At 47.9% G+C, this 27713-nt stretch overlaps 1 protein-coding gene across 1 annotated transcript in view; it reads left to right on the forward strand.

Moving 5' to 3' along the window:
- The first annotated feature begins 23002 nt into the window (after window positions 1-23002).
- The window catches only part of LOC136617347 (oocyte zinc finger protein XlCOF22-like), a 75917-nt gene continuing 71206 nt past the window's right edge, over window positions 23003-27713 (forward strand). The window contains exon 1 of the mRNA XM_066594250.1: window positions 23003-23059. The gene's annotated coding sequence lies outside the window, so the exon portion shown is untranslated. The remainder of the gene's footprint in view (window positions 23060-27713) is intronic.

Raw genomic sequence — 27713 nt, forward strand, 5'->3', positions numbered from 1 at the left:
TTCAGTGACCTATTTTTTCAGGGTACCTACTATGGGCTCCATGTTTGGGTGTGTTTATTTTGTCACGTTCTGCCACTAAATTACAGTCTCAGTTCGTAGCCAGCAAGGGCAGGCAATGTGGTCAGGCAAGCCGGCTTTTGGTACATGGAGATGGCGATGCAGTACAGTGGATTCAGTACACGGATAGGGCGATGCAGTGCAAAGGAGTTCACCAGAGACGTAGTCAGGAAACAAGCCAGTGGTAGGTACATTCCCTTCTTTCAGAGGGAGCAGGTATAGGAAGGAGCTGGTTTAAAGGCTGAGGGCTCAGCAGGTAGAGCTGCTGTCTGAAGTACAGGAACTCCTGGGTTCGAGTGTCTGAAAGCCGATGTCTTTGGATCCTACAACATTCCTGGCCGATCGGTGGGATTTAGAGGTTCTGAAAAGGGTGATTTCACCTTCTAATATCTTGTAGGTTGCAAGCCTGATTGGCTGGGAGAGAAGATCCACTTGGGCCCAAGAAGCAATTGCTTCAAAGTGAGAAAAAATTCTACCAGAGATTCAGTTTGTAACCTCGACGATAGGAACCTATTAGAGACACAGGAGTCATAGACGAGACAGTCGGTCAACTGAACAGCTGAGAATTTGAATTCTAAGGTAGGGGATCTGCTGCTTAGTACGGCAAAGTACATATATGTGTGTATCACTGGCATAGACATCGCATTTGTAATATGGCAGTGTAGTGTTGTTTTTGCTATATCGTTTCTGTGTCCTCTTTAATATCTTAGACAGATACAGAGGTCCTTGAGAGGGGGGTGTCCTTCGTCCCGACGACTCGGTATGATCCGTTCGTCTGGACGAAGGACGTCTCCCTCTTTCTCAGAAAATTGAGATGGAAAAAGTTTTTTGTCCAAAAAGATACAACACGCACTCAGGAATTGGGCCTGTCACTTGAAGATATAGAGGGGCTCGATATTCTTGAAGCCTTGGAGAATGAGAATCCCGGTATAGGTCCATTTACAGACCTAAAGCCCGCCAGCAAAGCGTCACCACCAAAATCTATTCCCCAGAACTAGATATGTTCGAAATGCTAGTCCTAAGAGATTTAAAAGCACTACAGATGAAATCCGCACAACCTTCCAACATGACCAAAAAAGAATTTCAGGCTCTGAATTCATTAAAAAACAACGCTAACCTTGTCATAAAACCTTCTGACAAAGGGGGAAACATCGTGCTAATGAACGTTTCCCAATATATACAAATGTGTCATGATATCCTAAAAGACACTAACACGTATGAGATCCTGAGAAAAGATCCTACTGTGGCATTCATGACTGATCTGAAAAATCTTTTGGCACATGCTAAGGACAGACAGCGAATCCGAATTTGAATTTATGTACAATAAATCACCCAGAGTCTCCACCTTCTACGCGCTTCCCAAGGTGCATAAGGGCATCAAACCCTTTAAGGGGAGGCCAATTGTTTCAGGTGTAAACAATCTCACACAAAACGCGAGCCTCTATCTGGATAAGATGTTAAGGCCCTTCGTGTCCCAATTACCATCTTATACAAGGGACACCATGGACCTTAGGCCCTTCGTGTCCCAATTACCATCTTATACAAGGGACACCATGGACCTTTTACGCCAGATCCAGAATATTCATGTTGAACCGGGCACCCTCATCGCGACCCTTGATGTGGAGGTGCTTTACAGCTCCATCCCACACAAGGGTGGATTGAAAGCCACGGAACATTTCCTCTCTCAAAGAGGCCTACAACTGTCGGATCACAATACTTTTGTCCTATCTTTGCTGGATTTCACTCTGTCACAGAATTTCTTCATATTCGATCGCGAGTACTTCCACCAGCTCAGGGGGACTGCGATGGGGACGCCCTGTGCCCCATCGTTTGCCAATCTCTACCTGGGCTGGTGGGAGGAAAGGATCGTCTTCTCAGATGCTTATCAACAGTGGACACAGTTCATCCTGTTCTGGATAAGATACATCGATGAGATCTTCATCCTCTGGACCGGTGACATACCCCAATTTGATCAGTTTGTGACACACCTCAATATCAATGACCTAAATCTAAGATTCACGTCGTCAATTGATGCCAAGGCAATTGAATTTCTGGACCTAACGATTAAAATTAACAATGATGGCGCAATCTCAACAAACTTATATCGCAAACCATCAGCCACCAACAATTTGCTATGTTGGGATAGCTTTCACCCTTTGAATTTGAAACAAGGCATACCAAAAGGCCAATATTTAAGATTAAAGGGGTTGTCCCGCGGCAGCAAGTGGGTCTATACACTTCTGTATGGCCATATTAATGCACTTTGTAATGTACATTGTGCATTAATTATGAGCCATACAGTTGCTGAGCGTCCTCGTCTCCATGGTGCCGACTAATTTTCGGCCTCCGATGGCCAAATTAGCCGCGCTTGCGCAGTCCGGGTCTTCTGCTTTCTTCAATGGAGCCTCTCGTGCAGGATGCAGGCTCCGTGTAGCTCCACCCCGTCACGTGCTGATTCCAGCCAATCAGGAGGCTGGAATCGGCAATGGACCGCACAGAAGAGCTGCGGTCCACGGAGGAAGAAGATCCCGGCGGCCATCTTCACCGGTAAGTATAGAAGTCACCGGAGCGCGGGGATTCAGGTAAGCGCTGTGCTGTTTTTTTTTTTAAGTCCCTGCATCGGGGTTGTCTCGCGCCGAACGGGGGGGGGGGGGGGGTTTGAAAAAAAAAAAAAAAACGTTTCGGCGCGGGACAACCCCTTTAAGGAGGAACTGCTCCGACCTGGCCTCTTATGACAATGAGAGTCACAAATTACACCAAAGATTTCAACAACGAAAATACCCAAAAAATCTGCTGGACCAATCCTTTCTATCTGTGAGACAGGAAAATCGTGAGTCTCTACTTACACCTCGTAAGCGTGAAACACAATCAATTACTAGGGTTATTGGCACTTTTGATACAGCAAGTAAAGAAGTACGCAACCTCTTGTCAAGGTATTGGGATATTTTATTAAAAGACAAAGACATAAATAAATGTATCGCTAAATCACCTTCCATCACTTACCGTCGTGGTATGAATCTACGCGATCATCTGATTAAGAGTCATTTTGTGAATAAGAGATCAGAGAACTGGCTAACGAAAAGCATTCCAGACGCTACATTTCCTTGTTCCAGATGTGCAGCCTGTTCATTTGTACTAAAATCCAATCAGTTCACGTCCACGACCACGAACCAAAGGTACATCATGAAGAATTTCATCAATTGCATTACTCGCAATATCGTTTATCTGATTACATGTTCGTGCCGCACACAATATGTTGGAAAAACCGTCCGCGAATTTAGAAGACGCATTCTGGAACATATCGGAAACATCAGAAGAAAGGAAAGTACCCCAGTGGCTGATCACGTCTGGGAATTCTATGACGGTGATCCAAGCTGCCTTAAAGGGGTTGTCCCGCGCCGAAACGGGTTTTTTTTTTTTCAATAGCCCCCCCGTTCGGCGCGAGACAAACCCGATGCAGGGGTTTAAAAAAAAAAACGGATAGTACTTACCCGAATCCCCGCGCTCCGGTGACTTCTTACTTACCTTGCGAAGATGGCCGCCGGGATCTTCACCCTCGGTGGACCGCAGGTCTTCTGTGCGGTCCATTGCCGATTCCAGCCTCCTGATTGGCTGGAATCGGCACACGTGACGGGGCGGAGCTACGAGGGGCCGCTCTCCGGCACGAGCGGCCCCATTCAGAAGGGAGAAGACCGGACTGCGCAAGCGCGTCTAATCGGGCGATTAGACGCTGAAAATTAGACGGCACCATGGAGACGAGGACGCTAGCAACAGAACAGGTAAGTGAATAACTTCTGTATGGCTCATAATTAATGCACGATGTACATTACAAAGTGCATTAATATGGCCATACAGAAGTGTATACCCAAACTTTGTTTCGCGGAACAACCCCTTTAAAGGAGATGTCCCGAGGCAGCAAGTGGGGTTATACACTTCTGTATGGCCATAATAATGCACTTTGTAATATACATTGTGCATTAATTATGAGCCATACAGAAGTTATCAAAAGTTTTTTACTTACCTGCTCCGTTGCTAGCGTCCTCGTTCCCATGGAGCCGACTAATTTTTGGCCTCCGATGGCCAAATTAGCCGCGCTTGCGCAGTCCGGGTCTTCTGCAGTCTTCTATGGAGCCGCTCGTGCCAGAGAGCGGCTCCGTGTAGCTCCGCCCCGTCACGTGCCGATTCCAGCCAATCAGGAGGCTGGAATCGGCAGTGGACCGCACAGAAGAGCTGCGGTCCACGGAGGCAGAGGATCCCGGCGGCCATCTTCAGAAGGTGAGTATGAAGACGCCGGACCGCCGGGATTCAGGTAAGCGCTGTGCGGGTGGTTTTTTTAACCCCTGCATCGGGGTTGTCTCGCGCCGAACGGGGGGGGGTTTAAAAAAAAAAAAACCCGTTTCGGCGCGGGACATCTCCTTTAAGTTTCAAGGTATAGAACTAGTGAGACGGGATGCAAGAGGCGGTAATATCGAACAGCTTCTTTTACAGAAGAAGGCTGGCTGGATATACTGCCTCGAAACCGTAAAACCTAAAGGACTGAACGATCACCTTGTGTTCAACTGCTTCCTATAAGTTCCGCTTAATAGGATTGGAAGACACATTGACGAAATACATGTCCAACTTTGAATTCCAACTATACGGCTCTATGTCCAGCACAATCAGCGACTGTCAATAACCTATCACGTAGTATGATTTTTAATTCCGTACGGCATCACCAACTAGGGATTTCATCCACACATGGTTAGGAGATACTTATGGGGTCAGTATATACTTGCCTATGCTGGGTATCGATATTCTGCCTATTCTTTCCCTGGTAGATGGGCCTCAACTACCCGGAACAGATGCTCTTTAGAGAAGTCTATCCCCATCTATTTTTCTTCTATTTTTGGTAGGGCATTCCCTCAACCAAGATGGCTACGGGCGTCTCATAATCAAGCGATCCGGTCTACAAGCTGCGCTGAACAGCCATCCCTATCATTTTTCTCTGTGGACTGCATTTCTACTACCCAAGCTAACTGGAGGGCATTCCCTTAATCAAGATGGCTGCGGGTGTACTGGTGTCACGTGACTGGCTTGGGACTATCAGCCGGCAGTAGACTATGATAATGATATTCCCTTATCCAAGATGGCCGTGGGCGTCCCAGAATCACATGACCACATGGGGACAATCCCACTGTCTAACCATTCCTAACCATGTTGTAATTCTTCATGTGAACTTCATTGTCACCAACTATGCCTCATAAGGGCATCCTATTCGCCTCCCCACAACACCTTTGACCCTATTTCTCTAATCCCCGAGACTCCCTTATGGCTCCGCCCCCTTACGAGTCTGACGCTTATGTCATCACGTTAGGGCGCATCTCACTATTGCCATAGCACAACAGCTCCTCCCACTGGCCCCACTAGCGCCTCCGCTACGTCACGCTTGGGGGCGTGACTGCATGCTTCATCAGCGCTAGTGCGATGTCCGGCAGGCATATTACCACATTCTGCCGCAGTTCTCCGGCGCGGCCGATTCACCCAATCAGCTGGCTGGAATCGGCACCACGTGACTACACAGCGTGCACGCGGATTGCCTGCAGCAGCCGTGTGCACTACACAGTACAGTTAAGCAGCCGTGCACTAAACACTCACGCGGAGGGGCGGGTCCACCTGCTCTATCAGAGCCGTTTCTACGACACAATAAGGGGCGGACTCACAGCCACGCTATACATGGGGGCGTGACTACTATTAAAGGAGATGTCCCGCGCCGAAACGGGTTTTTTTTTTTTTAAACCCCCCCCCCGTTCGGCGCGAGACAACCCCGATGCAGGGGTTAAAAAAACAAACAGCACAGCGCTTACCTGAATCCCGGCGGTCCGGCGTCTTCATACTCACCTGCTGAAGATGGCCGCCGGGATCCTCTGCATCCGTGGACCGCAGCTCTTCTGTGCGGTCCACTGCCGATTCCAGCCTCCTGATTGGCTGGAATCGGCACGTGACGGGGCGGAGCTACACGGAGCTACACGGAGCCCCATAGAGAAGAGGAGAAGACCCGGACTGCGCAAGCGCGGCTAATTTGGCCATCGGAGGGCGAAAATTAGTCGGCACCATGGAGACGAGGACGCCAGCAACGGAGCAGGTAAGTATAAAACTTTTTATAACTTCTGTATGGCTCATAATTAATGCACAATGTACATTACAAAGTGCATTAATATGGCCATACAGAAGTGTATAGACCCACTTGCTGCCTCGGGACATCTCCTTTAAGCCATAGACAGGGGCGCTCCTTCCATGTTGTAGGTCTAATAAGCCTTCTTTTATGAACGTATCTGTGTACAGAGCGATCGTCTGCGGCCATCTGAGTATGTACGTTCTACATTGACATTTGATGGTAACTGACAGAATCATTCACATGGATACTAAATAATTTGACAGCTCACTACGATGCGGTGATTGGTGGCAACCAGAACACTCCCCCGGAGGGGAGGGGTTCCAGATACTACTCATTATGCCCCTGCCTACCATCCAGGCCGGAGGCTCTGCTTCATGCTCTAATACTTGCTACAATAGACTCCTTGAGACTAACATCTATGGTCTTGGGCTGATGCAAGATTTGTAGAGCGACTAAAGATTGGATCTTACTGCTCGTCCTAATATAGCTTCATATTGCCCACTGAGGGTCTGACCAAACTCTGAGCCGATTAGCCATATTGTACACATCCATACCACTCTGAGATGTTTACAATTCAGGCTTCAGCCATATACATCTCCTTGTGCCACTTTCCACGCGTACCTTAGTGGCGAATTTGGCCAACAGAGTTTTTCTATTTACTAACTACATACACTCCCCTTGGAGGTATTAGAAACAAGAATTGTGCTGTTATCTAAGCCACAGGGCAGTGGGTCAAAGGTCCACATTTTGTCCTCTGCCCTAACAGCGATATATCCAGAGGCACTATTCCTCATGCACATCTTTGACCAAAATAATCAAAGGAATACTTACCTCTTACCCCTGGCTCACAATTACTGGGTCGTTCCCCATCAGTACTCTACACTGACATGATCTAAGGTTCAGTTTAGCCATTAGATATATGCTGATCCGATACATGATCTAGTAAGGACGACTAGACGGGCTATGTCATTAACCAACAATTGTCCAGTCTATACTATCAAAGAACCAACTAATAGACTTGTAACGGTTCCCTCTAATTCTTGAAGTGTTTGACACCATACTCCTGACAAACCGCTGCCATCCAGCGGAGAAACGTGTTGAGTCTAATACAACTAAAGTCAAAACAACAACTGTACTAAGTGATTACGCTCTGAGGAGGAAACTCTTGTAATAATAATAATAATAATAAAAACTAACGATTTAGCAACCCATATCATACAAACATCATATGCATTTTCCAAAAAGCTATTAGGCTCATCTCCAGAGCGATAGGACTGATTACAGCTCTGAGAGATATTACAAACAGAAATGCATCACTGTAAGTTTGTATGTCCAATATGGAGAGCTTCAATATTTAGAAACAGTTCTTATGAATAACTCCACATCGCTGTGTCAACAAACATATAATATATATCTTGACACCATTACGTGTGCAACAAAACCATACGATTACTATCAGGATCTACAGGACGACGCAGATACAACGTCCTTTATATCTCTGACACACAAGCCGTGTCCTGTGTTCAAATTGATGTCTTTATCGATTTCCCTATCCAGTGAGATATTGGAAATCAACTATTTGTTGTTGCCCTATTAGTGTCTTGGTTTTAGAATTTTACAATAAAGTTTGCATGTTTTAAGTAATCCTAACTGTGAAGGGCATTATAATTTAGATTCTGGGATTTTCCTGTCTCTGTGAAAAATAACTTAGACAGATATAAGCAGTGTTGAAAAAGGGTTATTGTATAGTTATTATTAACACTTTCTTCAGTGTACTCCCCCTCCCCTGCCACTCACAATCCTATGGGGAAAAAAAAGATATCCTGAAGGGAGGGGCTGTCAGCCTCAGAGTTGTGTAAGCATGTGTAATGTGTGAGCCTGTGAGGCTGATTGGGAAAACTGAAAATAGCACTGTTTGCTTAAGCTGAATAGAACTGTCCAGCGTATTGAGTTAATTGTGGTGTTCTATGTTTAAACACTAATGTAATATAAGACTATCATTTTTATGTAAAAAAAGATGTGTTTGACTCCCCATTCTTTGCCAGGTGTGTTCTCATTGCAATGAGGAACATCTGTTGTTTTTAGGTACTAACAAAGGCATTCTGTCTTTACAATGTGTCTGGTTGTTGGATATGTATTCTCTCTGGACCCCCTGTCACTGCAAACTGTCTTACCTTATTTCTATAACCTCACTCTAATCTTTGTCTCTATCCGAGTCATAACTAGGGAGGGGGGGGGGGTTAACCAGTCTAAATGTACTTTACAATGTATACATAAAATCTATAAAGAAAGGCATACTCAGGAGATTCTGCTGTACAATTAATCAGAGAAATGAGTATGTGAGAAAAGATTAAAGTGTCTCAGCAAGTGTATGATCAAGGTAACAAGGAAGGTGATTTGGACGGATGTTTATGTACAGTAATTAAGTTGTCTGCATATAAAGGATGGAAATTGAAAATCTGTGCCTTTTGCTGCACAAGACAATTATGATGTAATACTCGTTGGGTCAATGTGAATCTGTTACTTTTAGGGTGTATTTTTATGTGTATGCGAGTGTGAATGTGTTTTATATATGATTAGATGTGTACTGTCCCAGCATTTGATCTGCAGTGTGAAAGAAATACTTAACCCCTTAATGACATGGCCTTTTTGGGCTTACGGACGCAATGATTTTTGGCAGATTTTCTTCTCCATTTATCAAAAGTCATAACTTCTTTTTTTTTTCAGTCGACGCGGCTGTATAAGGGCTTGTTTTTTGTGTGGCGAACTGTCGTTTTTGTCGGTGCCACTTTTGGGTACGTTGACTATATTGTAAAACTTTTATTTTTTTTTATGATAGCAGGGAGAGAAAACGCATCAATTCTGCCATAGATTTTTTTTTTTACAGCGTTAATCATGCAGTATAAATGACACAATCATTTTTTCTGCGGGTCGGTACGGTTACAGCGATACCAAAATTCTTACATTTGTTTTAGGTTTTTCCACTTTTCTGCAATAAAAAACCCTTTTTTTGGAAATCTTTGGAAAGCTCTGTGAGGGCTTATTATTTGCGAGATAAGCTGTACTTTTTATTGGTACCATTTTGGGGTACATACGGCCTTTTTGATCACTTTTATTGCATTTTTAGGGAGGCAAAATGCTAAAAATTAACATTTTGCCTCGTTTGTTTAGCGTTTTTTTAACGCTTTTATCCGTGCACAATCAAAAGCATGTGCAACGTATTGTACGCGTCATTACGGACGCGACAATACCAAATATGTGGGGTTAAGGGTACCTAATATGAGAAAAGGGTTTTTTTAAATATTTTTTTTTTAAATTCATTTTTTTAAATCTTTTTTTTTTATACAACTTGTGTCCCTCTGGGGGACTTTGACCACAGTAATGCCCATCGCAGTGATAAGGCATGGCAGGGCTACTGCCCTGCATGCCTTATCGCTTATACAGCGATAATAGGCATTGGCAATACAGGATGCCAGTGTCTGGCATCCTGTTGCCATGGTGACAGGCTGGGCTCTCGCGATAACATCGCAAGAGCCAGCCGAAGACACAGAGGGAGCGCGCTCCCTCTGTGAACTCTTTCCCTGCCTCGATCTACTTAGATCGCGGCAGGGAAGGGGTTAACAGCGGGGGGGCACATCTCCGATGACCCCCCACTGTTGCAGCGGGACGCTGGCTGTGACTGACAGCCGGCTCCTGCTGCGGGATAGCGCGGGATAGCACAGGATCATATTCAATCCCGCGCTATCCCCAGGACGTAAGTTTACGCCCTGTTGCGGGAAGTACCCCGCTGCCAGGATGTAAACTTACGCCCTGGAGCGGGAATGGGTTAAACAGGTAGGCGAACTCCAAGGGGTGGAGCTAGGTGATGTAAGGAAAGGGAGGAAAGGAGAGCATGTAATGGCTTTATCCCCTTTAGGCCGCCTGTAGACGGGCGGAAATTCCGCGGCGGGATGCTCTAATTCTGTGCGTCACTCACCAGCCGCCGGCTCCACTCTGCGCATGCGCCAGCTGCCAGGCAACCGGCACATGAAGAGCCAGAGCTGCGGGAGCGGGTGAGTCCGCGGTGCTCTCTGCAGGCGCTCGGTTCGGGTCCTGCTGCGAGAATTCTCGCAACCGGATCTGGCCCGGTCATCTGCAGGCGGCCTTAATCTAGCAGAATATATTTGTGTGTGTTCTTTATGTGTATGCAACCCAAATATATATATATATATATATATATATATATATATATATATATATATATATATATATATATATAAAATGCATTTCATACATCAGCCTAGGCTTTTATATATATATATATATATATATATATATATATATATATATATATATATATATATAATAGCAGGGCATTGTCAGACTGACCTGCAGAGGGTGGTAGTCAGGCAGTCTGATACCTGCAAGAGGTAAAGAGAGGGTTAACAGGAAGTGGCTACAAAAGGGCCAGTTCCTGACAGTAATAGGGGAAGTTACAGTTTGGCAGTGCAAGACAGGCTGCAAGCTGAGGTCCAGCAAAGGCCCTGAGGTTGACAAGGACGACAACCCTAACCTCACACCCAGGTGGGGTGTTTATGGCAGTTGCATTGGACCAGCTGGGTTTCTCATCCTGTCTGACAGAGGAAGACGCCCTCCAGACGCCCAAAGAGGGGTTAGTGACAGGACCCTATGGGTTGTAAACCCTAAAAACGATATGGACTGTGTATGATGTTTTGATGTGCTGTGAATTAAGGCTGGCAGGAGGCAGGTCTAAAGAAAGTTCAGACTGCTGAGCATATTTTTGTGCTAGGTGCGCCCCTTCCTGACCATGTGGATGGCGATCCAGAGGCGAGTGAACCCCGACTTGTCACTATATATATATATATATATGAATATATCTACCTTCATAGGAAATAGCTAGCAGTTAAATAGTTAACTGGTTCAATATTGTACACTGGTGTGTGTGTTGGACTCTCTGCTGTAAACCCCTACACATGGTTCCCAGCACTGGCTCACAAGGGGAGGGGGGACTACTTATCATCTCCTACTGCATTCCTTTCGTCCAGGCAGGGATATTAATAAAGTCTATGCTACTTGGGTATATAGGAATTATGTGTTTAGTAGTGGCATACACCTGGGGCATTGACATATGTTAATCATAGTGTCACTACATACTAAGCCAATCATGAGTTGGGGGGGGGGCATGCATGTAATTGGTGCATCATGTTCAACTATATCTGTACCGTGATGTTAACAATAAACCAGAAGGGTATTAGAGAATGACTAACAATGGGCTCAAACTTAAAGACATCTCCCTGCATGCAAACGTCTCTTTATAACCAATTTGGAGCAGACCGATGAACTGTTCTGGAATATGATAATATTCCCATAACAACTGGCTTCTACTTATTTGAATATTATTGAATTAGGATGCTAAAATAAGATAATTATGTCCTTGACAAGCCCGAAAGGTATGTTATAAACAGAATTAAATTAATAACAAGGGTTTACTTAAAGTGTGTCACATTTAAAATTTGAGTAGATTTTTGATGTCAGAGACCTGCCCAGTCAATATATTAGGGGCAAACATACTTACAGCAATACAAGCAGTAATTGCATATACCCAAAATGTTATTAGGCCCTTAATAAATGTGTGCAATTCTTATGGTTGCAGATTGAAATGACAATTCTTAATCCTATTTGCATCAAATTTTTGCACAGGTCCCAGAGGTGTTATGAGCCCTCTTATTGTCACATAGTAACATAGTATGATAGACAGAATGGAGACAATGTCCATCTAGTTTAGCCTGTTTCCACCCCTCCTGGTTGATCCAGAGGAAGGCAAAAAAAAACAAACAATGAGGCAGAAGCCAATTTAGCCCATTGGGGGAAAAAAAAATCCTTCCAGACTACAAAATGGCAGTCAGAATAAGTCATGCTGCCAGATTCACTAAATATAAGAGCACCCTAATCTAACAATCATAATAGTTCTAAATACAGCATCATTCCTTTATTCTTCTTCTAAAAGGTAAAAGAGAAAACAAGGGGATCTGCTATCTTGGACCTAATTCTTACCAACAGGGAGGTAATGGTTGAGGAAAGTACGAGTGGCTGGGACCTTAGAAGGCAGTGATTATGCTATTCTTGAATTTTGGATAAAAAGGGGAGGAAGACCTGAGAAAACTCAGACCTCAAGGTTGGATTTCAGAATGGCAGATTTTAATGGACTCAGAAAGAGGAGAGAAAGAATCCAATGGCTGGATGTTCTTAAAGAAAGAAATGTCCAAGAAGGTTGGGAAATATTGCAAAATGAGATTCTCAAAGCACAATCGTTACCAATCCCTAAAAGAAGGAAGAATGGGAAGCATTTAAAGAGACCAGGATGGATGAACACAGAACTTGTACACATGTTAAAGAGGAAGAAAAATATGTTTATCAAATGGAAAGGGGAGGAATATCTAAAGAAGAATATAATGCGGTCTGCAAAAACTATAGGGAGAGTGTCAGAAAAGCTAAAGCTAATAATGAATTGTGGCTTGTAAGAGAGGCCAAAAGCAATAAAAAAGGATTTGGGGGGGTATGTCAAAAGCAAAAAAAATTCAAAGATGCTATAGGATGCTTACAGGACAAAAATTGGTTAAGAATGATGTGGAGAAGGTCGAACTTTTAAATTCCTATTTTGTATTTGTTTTCTCTCAGAAAGTAGATGGAACATCAGCTGATCCTCCCTGTGCTATTGGGGGAATAAAAGAATGCAGGCTATTTATAAGCAGAGAGACGGTGAGGGAACACTTAGCTTACTTAAAGGAGATGTCCCGCGCCGAAACGGGTTTTTTTTTTTTTCAACCCCCCCCCCGTTCGGCGCGAGACAACCCCGATGCAGGGAGGTAAAGAAAGCTCACCGGAGCGCTTACCTTAATCCCCGCGCTCCGGTGACTTCTCTACTCACCGCTGAAGATGGCCTCTTCCTCCGTGGACCGCAGCTCTTCTGTGCGGTCCACTGCCGATTCCAGCCTCCTGATTGGCTGGAATCGGCACGTGACGGGGCGGAGCTACACGGAGCTACACGGAGCCCCATAGAAGACTGCAGAAGACCCGGACTGCGCAAGCGCGGCTAATTTGGCCATCGGAGGGCGAAAATTAGTCGGCACCATGGAGACGAGGACGCCAGCAACGGAGCAGGTAAGTATAAAACTTTTTATAACTTCTGCATGGCTCATAATTAATGCACAATGTACATTACAAAGTGCATTATTATGGCCATACAGAAGTGTATAGACCCACTTGCTGCCTCGGGACAACCCCTTTAAATGAATTCAAGTCTCAAGGTCCAGATGAATTACATTCTAGGATACTAAAGGAAGCAGTGGAGGTAATTGCTGAACCACTCGCCATAATCTTTGAAAATTCCTTGTGAACAGAAGATTGGAAAAAGGTAAATGTTGTCCTCCCCATCTTCAAAAAAAGGGAAGAACGTGGATTCAGGAAACTACGGGCCTGTGAGCCTGACTTCTATACCAGGAAAGACCTACTGATCCTCCTTGACCTCTCTGCAGCATTCGACACTGTGGACCACAAACTTCTCCTCAGTATGCTTCCCTCCATTGGACTAAAGGACACTGCCCTCTCCTGGTTCTCCTCCTACCTATCCGACTCCTCCTTCAGTGTCTGCTTTGCTGGCTGTACCTGCCCTCTTCTTCCCCCTGCTGTTGGGGTCCCCCAGGGCTCGGTCCTCGGCCCCCTCCTCTTCTCTATCTACACAGCCCCTATTGGACAGACCATCAGGAGATTTGGTTTCCAGTACCATCTCTATGCTGATGATACCCAGCCATACACCTCCTCCCGGGACATCACAACAACATTCCTCCAGAACACCACCGACTGACTGTCTGTTGTCTTTAACACTATGTCCTCTCAAAAACGGACCTTCTTCTGTTTATGCCCTTTACTATCCGACCTCATCCTGACATCTCCATCTCAGTGTGTGGCGCTACCATAACTCCCAGACACCACGCCCACTGCCTTGGGGTCATATTCAATTCCACTCTCTCCTTCATCCCCTACATCCAATCTCTCGCCCGAACATGTCAGCTGCACCTCAAGAACATTGCTAGAATACGCACTTTTCTCATCGTGGACACGCTAAAAACGCTTACTGTTGCCCTCATCCACTGTCGGCTCGATTATTGCAATTTGCTGCTGATAGGCCTCCCCTGCTCCAGACTCTACCCTCTTCAATCCATCCTGAATGTGGCAGCCAGGCTCATCTTCCTGTCCAGCCGCTACTCGGACACCTCTGCCCTGTGCCAGTCACTGGACTGGCTGCCCGTTAAATACAGAATTCAATTTAAACTTACTACCCTCATCCACAAAGTTCTCCGCAGCACTGCCCTGCCCTACATTGCTTCCCTCATCTCAATTCACCACCCAGCTGCGCCCTCCACTCTGCTAATGAAATCAGACCGAGTGCCCCTTTAATTCGAACCTCTCATTCCCGCCTCCAAGACTTCTCAAGAGCAGCACCTGCCATCTGGAATGCGCTACCAAAAAATATCTGGGCAATCACTGACACACTAAACTTCAAGCATGCTCTAAAAACGCACATTTTCAGGGAGGCATACCATATCCCCTAAACCAAACCCCTCTGTACTCTGCCTGATACCATGCTCCCTGTCCGACAGACTGTAATCCCTGCTAGACGTTATCAACCGGCACCTGCAGTCATCTCGATTACGCGACTATAGGGCCTGACCATTGTCTGTGTGTATAGCATCCCTCACTCTCCACCTCCCCATACCGTGCACATCTCTAGCCCCTGTACCTTCTGTATCCCCCCATTATCTGTAGTATGTAAGCTCATTGGAGAAGGACCCTCACCCTGACTGTTTCCATCAATTGATTACTTTATGTAACCGTTGTCTTATTTTATTTCCCCTGTATTGTAAGCGCTGCGGAATATGTTGGCGCTATATAAATAAAGATTATTATTATTATCTTTGAACAAATTATTAAACAGCATATATACAAGTACTTGGATAAAAATTTAGTAATTAACCAGAGCCAGCATGGGTTTGTAACAAACAAGTCATGCCAGACTGATCTAATTTCCTTTTATGACAGAATCACCGAATGGATTGATCAGGGAAATGCAGTGGATATAGTATATCTTGACTTGACAAAGCTGGCAGTGATAGCCCAGCACACGGAGATCCCCGGGCTGGAGTTGGCAGCTAGGAGAGTGCCAGGTATAGACCAGGAAAACTGCAGTGGTAGCCCGACACACAGAGATCCCTGGGTTCGGAGGTGGCAGTGAGGAGAGTGTCAGGAATAGACCAGGAAGACTGCAGTAATAGCCCAGCACACAGAGATCCCCAGGCTGGAGGAGGCAGCTAGAAGAGTGCCAGGTATAGAACAGGAAGAACCCGACAGTAATAGCCCAGCACACAGAAATTCCCCGGGTCCGGAGGTGCAGCTAGGAGAGTGACAGTGTAAGGATTGTGGAAGTGGAACCACTTTCTCAACTTACAAGGTAAGTGATGATCCAGTCTAGCACGGTTAACAGCCGACCCCAGAGTGGAAGGTAAGATACCAGATGTACGAACGCCCTATGCAGGTAGAAACTAGGGAAGGTATCTTGCCCTGAACTAATAACCAGAATGGGAGACCCCTGTCTATAAGCAGAGCACTCGTCCCGATAAGGACGACCCCATGGTCTTCTTCTAGGCTCTGACTTATCTTGACGCCCATTTCTGCCAGACACTGAGGCAGAAGATTGTGTCTGAACAGTGTACCTAACAGCCAGGTATAGACCAGGAAGACTGCAGTGATAGCCCGGCAAGCAGAGATCCCCGAGGCTGGGGGTGGCAGCTGGGAGAGTGCCAGGTATAGAACAGGAAGAACCCGGCAGGGATAGCCCGACATCAGAGATTCCCAGGGCTGGAGGTAGCAGCTAGGAGAGTGCCGGGTATAGACCAGGAAGAACCCAACAGTGATAGCCCAACACACAAAGAGTCCCAGGTCTGGAGGTGGCAGCAAGGAGAGTACCAGGTATAGACGAGTAAGACTGCAGTGATAGCCCAGCACACAGAGATGCCCGAGTCTGGAGGTGGCTCTAGGAGAGTGCCAGGTATAGAATAGGAAGAACTCGGCAGTGATAGCCCAGTACACAGAAAACCCTCGGTCTAGAGGTAGCAGCTAGGAGAGTGCCAGCTATAGACCAGAAGACTGCAGTGATGGCTCAGCACACAGAGATCCCCGAGGCTGGAGGTGGCAGTCAGGAGAGTGCCAGGTATAGAACAAGAAGAACCTGGCTGTGATAGCCCGACACACAGAGATCCCCCGGTCCAGAGGTAGCAGCTAGTAGAGTGACAGCTATAGACCAGGAAGACTGCAGTGATGGTTCGGCACACAGAGATGCCCGTGGCTGGAGTTGGCAGCTAGGAGAGTGCCAGGTATAGACCAGGAAAACTGCAGTGGTAGCCCGACACACAGAGATCCCTGGGTTCGGAGGTGGCAGTGAGGAGAGTGTCAGGAATAGACCAGGAAGACTGCAGTAATAGCCCAGCACACAGAGATCCCCGGGCTGGAGGAGGCAGCTAGAAGAGTGCCAGGTATAGAACAGGAAGAACCCGACAGTAATAGCCCAGCACACAGAAATTCCCCGGGTCCGGAGGTGCAGCTAGGAGAGTGACAGTGTAAGGATTGTGGAAGTGGAACCACTTTCTCAACTTACAAGGTAAGTGATGATCCAGTCTAGCACGCTTAACAGCCGACCCCAGAGTGGAAGGTAAGATACCAGATGTATGAACGCCCTATGCAGGTAGAAACTAGGGAAGGTATCTTGCCCTGAACTAATAACCAGAATGGGAGACCCCTGTCTATAAGCAGAGCACTCGTCCCGATAAGGACGACCCCATGGTCTTCTTCTAGGCTCTGACTTATCTTGACGCCCATTTCTGCCAGACACTGAGGCAGAAGATTGTGTCTGAACAGTGTACCTAACAGCCAGGTATAGACCAGGAAGACTGCAGTGATAGCCCGGCAAGCAGAGATCCCCGAGGCTGGGGGTGGCAGCTGGGAGAGTGCCAGGTATAGAACAGGAAGAACCCGGCAGGGATAGCCCGACATCAGAGATTCCCAGGGCTGGAGGTAGCAGCTAGGAGAGTGCCGGGTATAGACCAGGAAGAACCCAACAGTGATAGCCCAACACACAAAGAGTCCCAGGTCTGGAGGTGGCAGCAAGGAGAGTACCAGGTATAGACGAGTAAGACTGCAGTGATAGCCCAGCACACAGAGATGCCCGAGTCTGGAGGTGGCTCTAGGAGAGTGCCAGGTATAGAATAGGAAGAACTCGGCAGTGATAGCCCAGTACACAGAAAACCCTCGGTCTAGAGGTAGCAGCTAGGAGAGTGCCAGCTATAGACCAGAAGACTGCAGTGATGGCTCAGCACACAGAGATCCCCGAGGCTGGAGGTGGCAGTCAGGAGAGTGCCAGGTATAGAACAAGAAGAACCTGGCTGTGATAGCCCGACACACAGAGATCCCCCGGTCCAGAGGTAGCAGCTAGTAGAGTGACAGCTATAGACCAGGAAGACTGCAGTGATGGCTTGGCACACAGAGATGCCCGTGGCTGGAGGTGGCAGCTAGGAGAGTGCCAGGTATAGACGAGGAAGACTGCAGTGATAGCCCATCACACAGAGATGCCCGAGTCTGGAGGTGGCTCTAGGAGAGTGCCAGGTATAGACCAGGAAGAACCCAGCAGTGATAGCCCGACACACAGAGAGTCCCGGCGTGGCCTGGCGGTGGCAGCTAGGAGAGTGCCAGGTATAGAATAGTAAGAACTTGGCAGTGATAGCCCAATACACAGAAAACCCCCGGTCTAGAGGTAGCAGCTAGGAGATTGCCAGCTATAGACCAGAAGACAGCAGTGATGGCTCGGCACACAGAGATCCTCGAGGCTGAAGGTGGCATCCAGGAGAGTGCCAGGTATAGAACAGGAAGAACCCGGCTGTGATAGCCCAACACACAGAGATCCCCAGGTCCAGAGGTGGCAGCTAGGAGAGTGCCAAGTATAGAATAGAAAGAACTCGGCAGTGATAGCCCAGCACACAGAGCTCCTCCAGTCTAGAGGTAGCAGCTAGGAGATTGCCAGCTATAGACCAGAAGACTGCAGTGATGGCTCGGCACACAGAGATCCTCGAGGCTGAAGGTGGCAGTCAGGAGAGTGCCAGGTGTAGAACAGGAAGAACCCGGCTGTGATAGCCCGACACACAGAGATCCGCAGGTCCAGAGATGGCAGCTAGGAGAGTGCCAGGTATAGAATAGAAAGAACTCGGCAGTGATAGCCCAGCACACAGAGATCCTCCGGTCCAGAGGTAGCAGCTAGGAGAGTGACAGCTATAGACCAGGAAGACTGCAGTGATGGCTCGGCACACAGAGATCCCCGGGGCTGGAGGTGGCAGCTAGGAGAGTGCCAGGTATAGATGAGGAAGACTGCAGTGATAGCCCAGCACACAGAGATGGCCGAGTCTGGAGGTGGCTCTAGGTGAGTGCCAGGTATAGACCAGTAAGAACCCAGCAGTGATAGCCCGACACACAGAGAGTCCCGGCGTGGCCTAGAGGTGGCAGCTAGGAGAGTGCCAGGTATAGAATAAGAAGAAGATCCCCCAGTGCAGAGGTAGCAGCTAGGAGAGTGACAGCTATAGACCAGGAAGACTGCAGTGATGGCTCGGCACACAGAGATCCCCGGGGCTGGAGCTGGCAGCTAGGAGAGTGCCAGGTATAGATGAGGAAGACTGCAGTGATAGCCCAGCACACAGAGATGGCTGAGTCTGGAGGTGGCTCTAGGTGAGTGCCAGGTATAGACCAGTAAGAACCCAGCAGTGATAGCCCGACACACAGAGAGTCCCGGCGTGGCCTAGAGGTGGCAGCTAGGAGAGTGCCAGGTATAGAATAGGAAGAAGATCCCCCAGTGCAGAGGTAGCAGCTAGGAGAGTGACAGCTATAGACCAGGAAGACTGCAGTGATGGCTCGGCACACAGAGATCCCCGGGGCTGGAGGTGGCAGCTAGGAGAGTGCCAAGTATAGAACAGGAAAACTGCAGTGATAGCCTGACAAACAGATCCCCGAGGCTGGACGTTGCAGCTAGGAGAGTGCCATGTATAGTCTAGGAAGAACCCGGCAGTGATAGCCCGGCCCACAGAGATCCCCACGACCAGAGGTGGCTGCTAGGAGAGAGTCAGGTATAGACCAGGAAGACTGCAGTGATAGTTCGACACACAGAGAGTCCCGGGGCTGGAGGTGCCAGCTTGGGTTAGATTACCTGAAGGAGGCAAATGTGGAGGATGTGATCTTACAGACTGATGATGATGGAAGTGATAGAAGAAGTTACAGACAGGATGTAAGTTGTAACACAAGTCCCGGGTCAGAGCTGGAGTGGATGGAAACCTAACGTTCTGTAGGTTCTGCAGGTATATTGACCATCACAGGGGAAAACGTGTATGGGAGGAGTCACTGGTCACATTATCAGCAGGCGCTCATCTGGTATTAGTGTATCTTGACTCCACCGGAAGCTAGGGGTTTGACAGGAGGAACGCCCCTGTCACACCCCTAGCTTCTGATAGGGTGAAGGGACAAGGTCCTATAAAAGAAGTAACCGGCAGCATGCATGGATGTAAGAAGCACAAAGACTTTTATTGCCCCATCACACAGACAATGACGTTTCGGCCGTAATGGCCTTCCTCAAGCTATTTACATCCATGCATGCTGCCGGTTACTTCTTTTATTGGATCACTACGTGGAGTCTATCTGGTTTGGACTCCGTCCTGGCTTTGCATTTCACCAGCCTGACCCTGAAGCGGGATTATCTGAGTGCTGCTAGTGGAACTTTTGCATATTTTGGGACGAAGGTCCTAGTCGCACAGTGTGGGTTTTTTACTGACAGTGCTGCAGGATTATGCTGAGGGTTACTATTCTGCTTAGCCTTACATTATGACATTGAAATGCTGGCATGTTACAGTGATAACGTGGCAGCATTTACATGTCATATGTTAAGCCTAAACAGAAAAGGAACTCTCCGCGTAAGCCTGCAGCGCTGCCATTAACGTGTGTGCTTGCTCGTGGGCGGCATTTCAGCCATCGCCTCATAGGCGGCCGGCGGCTCACCACTCAGTCCTGGCCGCAGGCTCCCGCTGCGTTTCACCGACAGCATCACTGCTCGCTGTGGCTCGCTCCCGCAAAACCACTGTGAGTACGGCCGGCCGCCGGCTCTCCGCTCACCTCCGGCGCCCGCATCACTGGTCCCTGGCTGCCGCTTCCGCCAAAGTCACTAGCCTGAAGTGGCGCTGCGCTTGTGCAGTCAGGGGGGGTACCGCCTTGTGGTCCGCTGGCAGGGAACCCACTTGCTGCTGGAGGTGCACGGCAGCAGCGGCGCCGGCCGCTGTATGGCTTCTCTGCAGATCTAAACACGCGTTCCAGGACCTGCTGCCGAGAACACTGTTCAGCCAATCAGCTGCAGGGGGCGTCACCCCCTGTCAATCTTGACTCCACCAGGAATTCCTGGTGGCGTCAAGATACACTAATACCCGCTCATCCTTCATCTATGTAAAAGAAACGCAATAACCTGGTAGACCTTCTGGCGGGGTGACATCACACAGCCGAGGGGTCTCTTGTATGATGTCACACAGCCAAGGGGTCTCTTGCATGATATTAGGAACTCGTGGTTTCCTATCTACAAGGTGTAGGAGATCACTGTTATTAATGTTATTATGGGCCTGCCCAACACCACCCTGGTTATTCGCAGTTGGTTTCTTCATAGCCCCTGCTTTGGGGTTAATGAGGAAACCCCATATATGTAATGGGGCCAGTATATAAGAGTGAAACCTGCCCACTCCGGGCAGATCTGGACCGCATAGGAAGTGAGCTTCTCCCAGCTTCCTAAATATTCCCTGCAGAAAGCCAAAGACCGGCCTCAGACTGTAACCAAGTAGGTATCAGATTTCAGCTGTACCTATAGTGGGGCTGAAATACCATTTTACTAAAACAGTTCGGCACTGAACGGAGTGTTACTTTTAGTTCCCTCAGCAGACCTGACACAATTAGCTCTGCTGCATCATTGCTGCTATCAGTTCTAGTTTTCCATACTTGGAGTAGTGTATTTCTAGTGCGGCCTGCTTGGCGATTGCTGGAGTCTGAAGCAACTTTGGCTGATCCTCTGTGGTTAGGTCATAGCCCCAGTCTGATTGTTCCTAGTTAGTATTATAGATAGGGATTGGTGAGCAGTTTAGGCACCAGTGGAAGATTAGGTGACCGACGGCCCACAGGGAGATTAGTGGTCCGGTCACACGGATAGGATGGACTAAGCTAGGGACTAGTATAGTGTGGTCAGGCACTAGTGGAAGGTTAGGTGACCGACGGCCCACAGGGAGATTAGTGGTCCAGTCACACGGATAGGATGGACTAAGCTAGGGACTAGTATAGTGTGGTCAGGCACTAGTGGAAGGTTAGGTGACCAACGGCCCACAGGGAGATTAGTGGTCCAGTCACACGGATAGGATGGACTAAGCTAGGGACTAGTATAGTGTGGTCAGGCACTAGTGGAAGGTTAGGTGACCGACGGCCCACAGGGAGATTAGTGGTACGGTCACACGGATAGGATGGACTAAGCTAGGGACTAGTATAGTGTGGTCAGGCACTAGTGGAAGGTTAGGTGACCAACGGCCCACAGGGAGATTAGTGGTCCGGTCACACCGATAGGGATTGGTGCATAGTTCAGACACCAGTGGAAGGTTAGGTGACCGACGGCCCACAGGGAGATTAGTGGTCCAGTCACACGGATAGGGATTGGTGGATAGTTCAGACACTAGTGGAAGGTTAGGTGACCGACGCCCAGAGGGAGATTAGTGGTCTGGTCACACGGATGGACTAAGCTAGGGACTAGCATAGTGCAGTCAGACACTAGTGGAAGGTTAGGTGACCGATGGCCCACAGGGAGATTAGTGGTCCGGTCACACAGATAGGGATTGGTGCATAGTTCAGGCACTAGTAGAAGGTTAGGTGACCGACGGCCCACAGGCAGATTAGTGGTTTGGTCACACGGATAGGATGGACTAAGCTAGGGACTAGTATAGTGTGGTCAGGCTTGTTCCTGGATTTAACTGCTGTATGGAATGGTTGGACTAGAAGAGCTGCTGCACTACTTATCATCCTTCCTATCCGGACCTCCATCAGATCGCTGTTCACACCCTGCAGATTTCTGTATCTACCATCAACCACAGAGGGGCCCCCTGCAATGGGACTCTTCTTCAGCTCTGAGGTCTGAGGTATCACGCATGGGATGCCATGTACATTTGTATATACACATACCCACATATATGGGGACTGCGGTTAGATGCTGCTAAAGTATTTGATGTACTATATATATATATATATATATCTGTTGTAACTCTGATCCCCATATTATACAGTGTTATTCCTTTACCGCCATCTTGGTATAATTCCGTGTTCGCAGACAAGTAGTATGTCACATGTATGTTATCCATATGTGTATGTACAGGGGATTCCCAGGAAGAGAACCTTGTCTCATTAAAGACTCTATACTGGGTGGAGGCACTGATTAAAAAAACTCAGTATTACGCCCAGTCTGCCAGTAAGCGAAGGTACCCGATCCCCCTGTCCCATACAGGTTGGCACCAGATACTCCTCCCCTCCCCCAACCAGGGTTACATAGTTATTATTATGTTTCTCTGACTGAGAAAGGACCTGGATGATGTCACTGTCATGTGATCAGTCACGTGCATGGGCGGAGTCAGGAGAGTCACATGACCAGCTATGCTCTGCTCAGTGTACGGCTGCTGGAGAGCCTGAAAGCAGGTAGGTGACTGCGGTGGGTAAGTGGCCATCCGACCCAGTGGAGTCAAATGTAATGAGTGCGATGCCATGTAGTCTGGGGGGTTATGTAGTAGAACCATCTGTGTGATGCCATGTAGTCTGGATGGGTTATGTAGTAGAACCGTCTGTGTGATGCCATGTAGTCTGGGAAGTTATGTAGTAAAACCCTCTGTGTGATGCCATGTAGTCCGGATGGTTATGTAGTAGAACCGTCTGTGTGATGCCATGTAGTCCGGATGGTTATGTAGTAGAACCGTCTGTGTGATGCCATGTAGTCTGGGGGGTTATGTAGTAGAATCGTCTGTGTGATGCCATGTAGTCCGGGGGGGTTATGTAGTAGAACCGTCTGTGTGATGCCATGTAGTCTGGATGGGTTATGTAGTAGAACCGTCTGTGTGATGCCATGTAGTCCGGATGGTTATGTAGTAAAACCCTCTGTGTGATGCCATGTAGTCTGGATGGTTATGTAGTAGAACCGTCTGTGTGATGCCCTGTAGTCCGGACGGTTATGTAGTAGAACCGTCTGTGTGATGCCATGTAGTCTGGATGGGTTATGTAGTAGAACAGTCTGTGTGATGCCATGTAGTCCGGATGGTTATGTAGTAGAACCGTCTGTGTGATGCCATGTAGTCCGGATGGGTTATGTAGTAGAACCGTCTGTGTGATGCCATGTAGTCCGGATGGTTATGTAGTAGAACAGTCTGTGGGATGCCATGTAGTCCGGATGGTTATGTAGTAGAACCGTCTGTGTGATGCCATGTAGTCTGGGGGGTTATGTAGTAGAACAGTCTGTGTAATGCCATGTAGTCCGGATGGGTAAAGTAGTAGAACCGTCTGTGTGATGCCATGTAGTCCCGATGGGTTATGTAGTAGAACCCTCTGTGTGATGCCATGTAGTCCGGATGGTTATGTAGTAGAACCGTCTGTGGGATGCCATGTAGTCCGGATGTGTTATGTAGTAGAACCGTCTGTGTGATGCCATGTAGTCCGGACGGTTATGTAGTAGAACCGTCTGTGTGATGCCATGTAGTCTGGATGGGTTATGTAGTAGAACAGTCTGTGTGATGCCATGTAGTCCGGATGGTTATGTAGTAGAACCGTCTGTGTGATGCCATGTAGTCCGGATGGGTTATGTAGTAGAACCGTCTGTGTGATGCCATGTAGTCCGGATGGTTATGTAGTAGAACAGTCTGTGGGATGCCATGTAGTCCGGATGGTTATGTAGTAGAACCGTCTGTGTGATGCCATGTAGTCTGGGGGGTTATGTAGTAGAACAGTCTGTGTAATGCCATGTAGTCCGGATGGGTAAAGTAGTAGAACCGTCTGTGTGATGCCATGTAGTCCCGATGGGTTATGTAGTAGAACCCTCTGTGTGATGCCATGTAGTCCGGATGGTTATGTAGTAGAACCGTCTGTGGGATGCCATGTAGTCCGGATGTGTTATGTAGTAGAACCGTCTGTGTGATGCCATGTAGTCCCGATGGGTTATGTAGTAGAACCCTCTGTGTGATGCCATGTAGTCCGGATGGTTATGTAGTAGAACCTTCTGTGTGATGCCATGTAGTCCGGGGGGGTTATGTAGTAGAACCGTCTGTGTGATGCCATGTAGTCTGGGGGGTTATGTAGTAGAACCGTCTGTGTGATGCCATGTAGTCTGGGGGGTTATGTAGTAGAACCGTCTGTGTGATGCCATGTAGTCTGGGGGGTTATGTAGTAGAACCGTCTGTGTGATGCCATGTAGTCTGGGGGGTTATGTAGTAGAACCGTCTGTGTGATGCCATGTAGTCCGGATGTGTTATGTAGTAGAACCGGCTGTGTGATGCCATGTAGTCTGGATGGGTTATGTAGTAGAACCGTCTGTGTGATGCCATGTAGTCTGGATGGGTTATGTAGTAGAACCCTCTGTGTGATGCCATGTAGTCCGGATGGGTTATGTAGTAGAACCCTCTGTGTGATGCCATGTAGTCCGGATGGGTTATGTAGTAGAACCCTCTGTGTGATGCCATGTAGTCCGGATGGGTTATGTAGTAGAACCGTCTGTGTGATGCCATGTAGTCCGGATGGTTATGTAGTAGAACCGTCTGTGTGATGCCATGTAGTCCGGATGGGTTATGTAGTAGAACCGTCTGTGTGATGCCATGTAGTCTGGATGGTTATGTAGTAGAACCGTCTGTGTGATGCCATGTAGTCCGGATGGGTTATGTAGTAGAACCGTCTGTGTGATGCCATGTAGTCTGGATGGTTATGTAGTAGAACCGTCTGTGTGATGCCATGTAGTCCGGATGGTTATGTAGTAGAACCGTCTGTGTGATGCCATGTAGTCCGGATGGGTTATGTAGTAGAACCGTCTGTGTGATGCCATGTAGTCTGGATGGGTTATGTAGTAGAACCGTCTGTGGGATGCCATGTAGTCTGGATGGGTTATGTAGTAGAACCGTCTGTGGGATGCCATGTAGTCTGGATGGGTTATGTAGTAGAACCGTCTGTGGGATGCCATGTAGTCTGGATGGGTTATGTAGTAGAACCGTCTGTGTGATGCCATGTAGTCCGGGGGGGTTATGTAGTAGATGTGTCTGTGGGATGGCATGTAGTCTGGATGGGTTATGTAGTAGAACCGTCTGTGGGATGGCATGTAGTCCGGGGGGATTATGTAGTAGAACCGTCTGTGTGATGCCATGTAGTCCGGATGGGTTATGTAGTAGAACCGTCTGTGGGATGGCATGTAGTCCGGGGGGTTATGTAGTAGAACCGTCTGTGGGATGGCATGTAGTCCGGGGGGGTTATGTAGTAGAACCGTCTGTGGGATGGCATGTAGTCTGGATGGTTATGTAGTAGAACCGTCTGTGTGATGCCATGTAGTCCGGATGGGTTATGTAGTAGAACCGTCTGTGTGATGCCATGTAGTCCGGGGGGGTTATGTAGTAGAACCGTCTGTGTGATGTTATGTAGTAGAACCGTCTGTGTGATGCCATGTAGTCCGGATGGTTATGTAGTAGAACCTTCTGTGTGATGCCATGTAGTCCGGGGGGGTTATGTAGTAGAACCGTCTGTGTGATGCCATGTAGTCTGGGGGGTTATGTAGTAGAACCGTCTGTGTGATGCCATGTAGTCTGGATGGTTATGTAGTAGAACCGTCTGCGTGATGCCATGTAGTCCGGATGGTTATGTAGTAGAACCGTCTGTGTGATGCCATGTAGTCCGGATGGTTATGTAGTAGAACCGTCTGTGTGATGCCATGTAGTCCGGATGGGTTATGTAGTAGAACCGTCTGTGTGATGCCATGTAGTCCGGATGGGTTATGTAGTAGAACCGTCTGTGTGATGCCATGTAGTCTGGATGGTTATGTAGTAGAACCGTCTGTGTGATGCCATGTAGTCCGGATGGGTTATGTAGTAGAACCGTCTGTGGGATGCCATGTAGTCTGGATGGGTTATGTAGTAGAACCGTCTGTGGGATGCCATGTAGTCTGGATGGGTTATGTAGTAGAACCGTCTGTGGGATGCCATGTAGTCTGGATGGGTTATGTAGTAGAACCGTCTGTGTGATGCCATGTAGTCCGGGGGGGTTATGTAGTAGATGTGTCTGTGGGATGGCATGTAGTCTGGATGGGTTATGTAGTAGAACCGTCTGTGGGATGGCATGTAGTCCGGGGGGATTATGTAGTAGAACCGTCTGTGTGATGCCATGTAGTCCGGATGGGTTATGTAGTAGAACCGTCTGTGGGATGGCATGTAGTCCGGGGGGATTATGTAGTAGAACCGTCTGTGTGATGCCATGTAGTCCGGATGGGTTATGTAGTAGAACCGTCTGTGGGATGGCATGTAGTCCGGGGGGTTATGTAGTAGAACCGTCTGTGTGATGCCATGTAGTCCGGATGGGTTATGTAGTAGAACCGTCTGTGGGATGGCATGTAGTCCGGGGGGTTATGTAGTAGAACCGTCTGTGGGATGGCATGTAGTCCGGGGGGGTTATGTAGTAGAACCGTCTGTGGGATGGCATGTAGTCTGGATGGTTATGTAGTAGAACCGTCTGTGTGATGCCATGTAGTCCGGATGGGTTATGTAGTAGAACCGTCTGTGTGATGCCATGTAGTCCGGATGGGTTATGTAGTAGAACCGTCTGTGTGATGCCATGTAGTCCGGATGGGTTATGTAGTAGAACCGTCTGTGTGATGCCATGTAGTCTGGGGGGTTATGTAGTAGAACTGTCTGTGTGATGCCATGTAGTTCTGGGGGGTTATGTAGTAGAACCGTCTGTGTGATGCCATGTAGTCCGGATGGATTATGTAGTAGAACCGTCTGTGTGATGCCATGTAGTCTGGGGGGTTATGTAGTAGAACCGTCTGTGTGATGCCATATAGTCCGGATGGTTATGTAGTAGAACCCTCTGTGTGATGCCATGTAGTCCGGATGGTTATGTAGTAGAACCCTCTGTGTGATGCCATGTAGTCTGGGGGGTTATGTAGTAGAACCGTCTGTGTGATGCCATGTAGTTCTGGGGGGTTATGTAGTAGAACCGTCTGTGTGATGCCATGTAGTCCGGATGGATTATGTAGTAGAACCGTCTGTGTGATGCCATGTAGTCTGGGGGGTTATGTAGTAGAACCGTCTGTGTGATGCCATATAGTCCGGATGGT

This window comes from Eleutherodactylus coqui, chromosome 1 (assembly GCF_035609145.1).
Source record: "Eleutherodactylus coqui strain aEleCoq1 chromosome 1, aEleCoq1.hap1, whole genome shotgun sequence".
Taxonomy (NCBI): domain Eukaryota; kingdom Metazoa; phylum Chordata; class Amphibia; order Anura; family Eleutherodactylidae; genus Eleutherodactylus; species Eleutherodactylus coqui.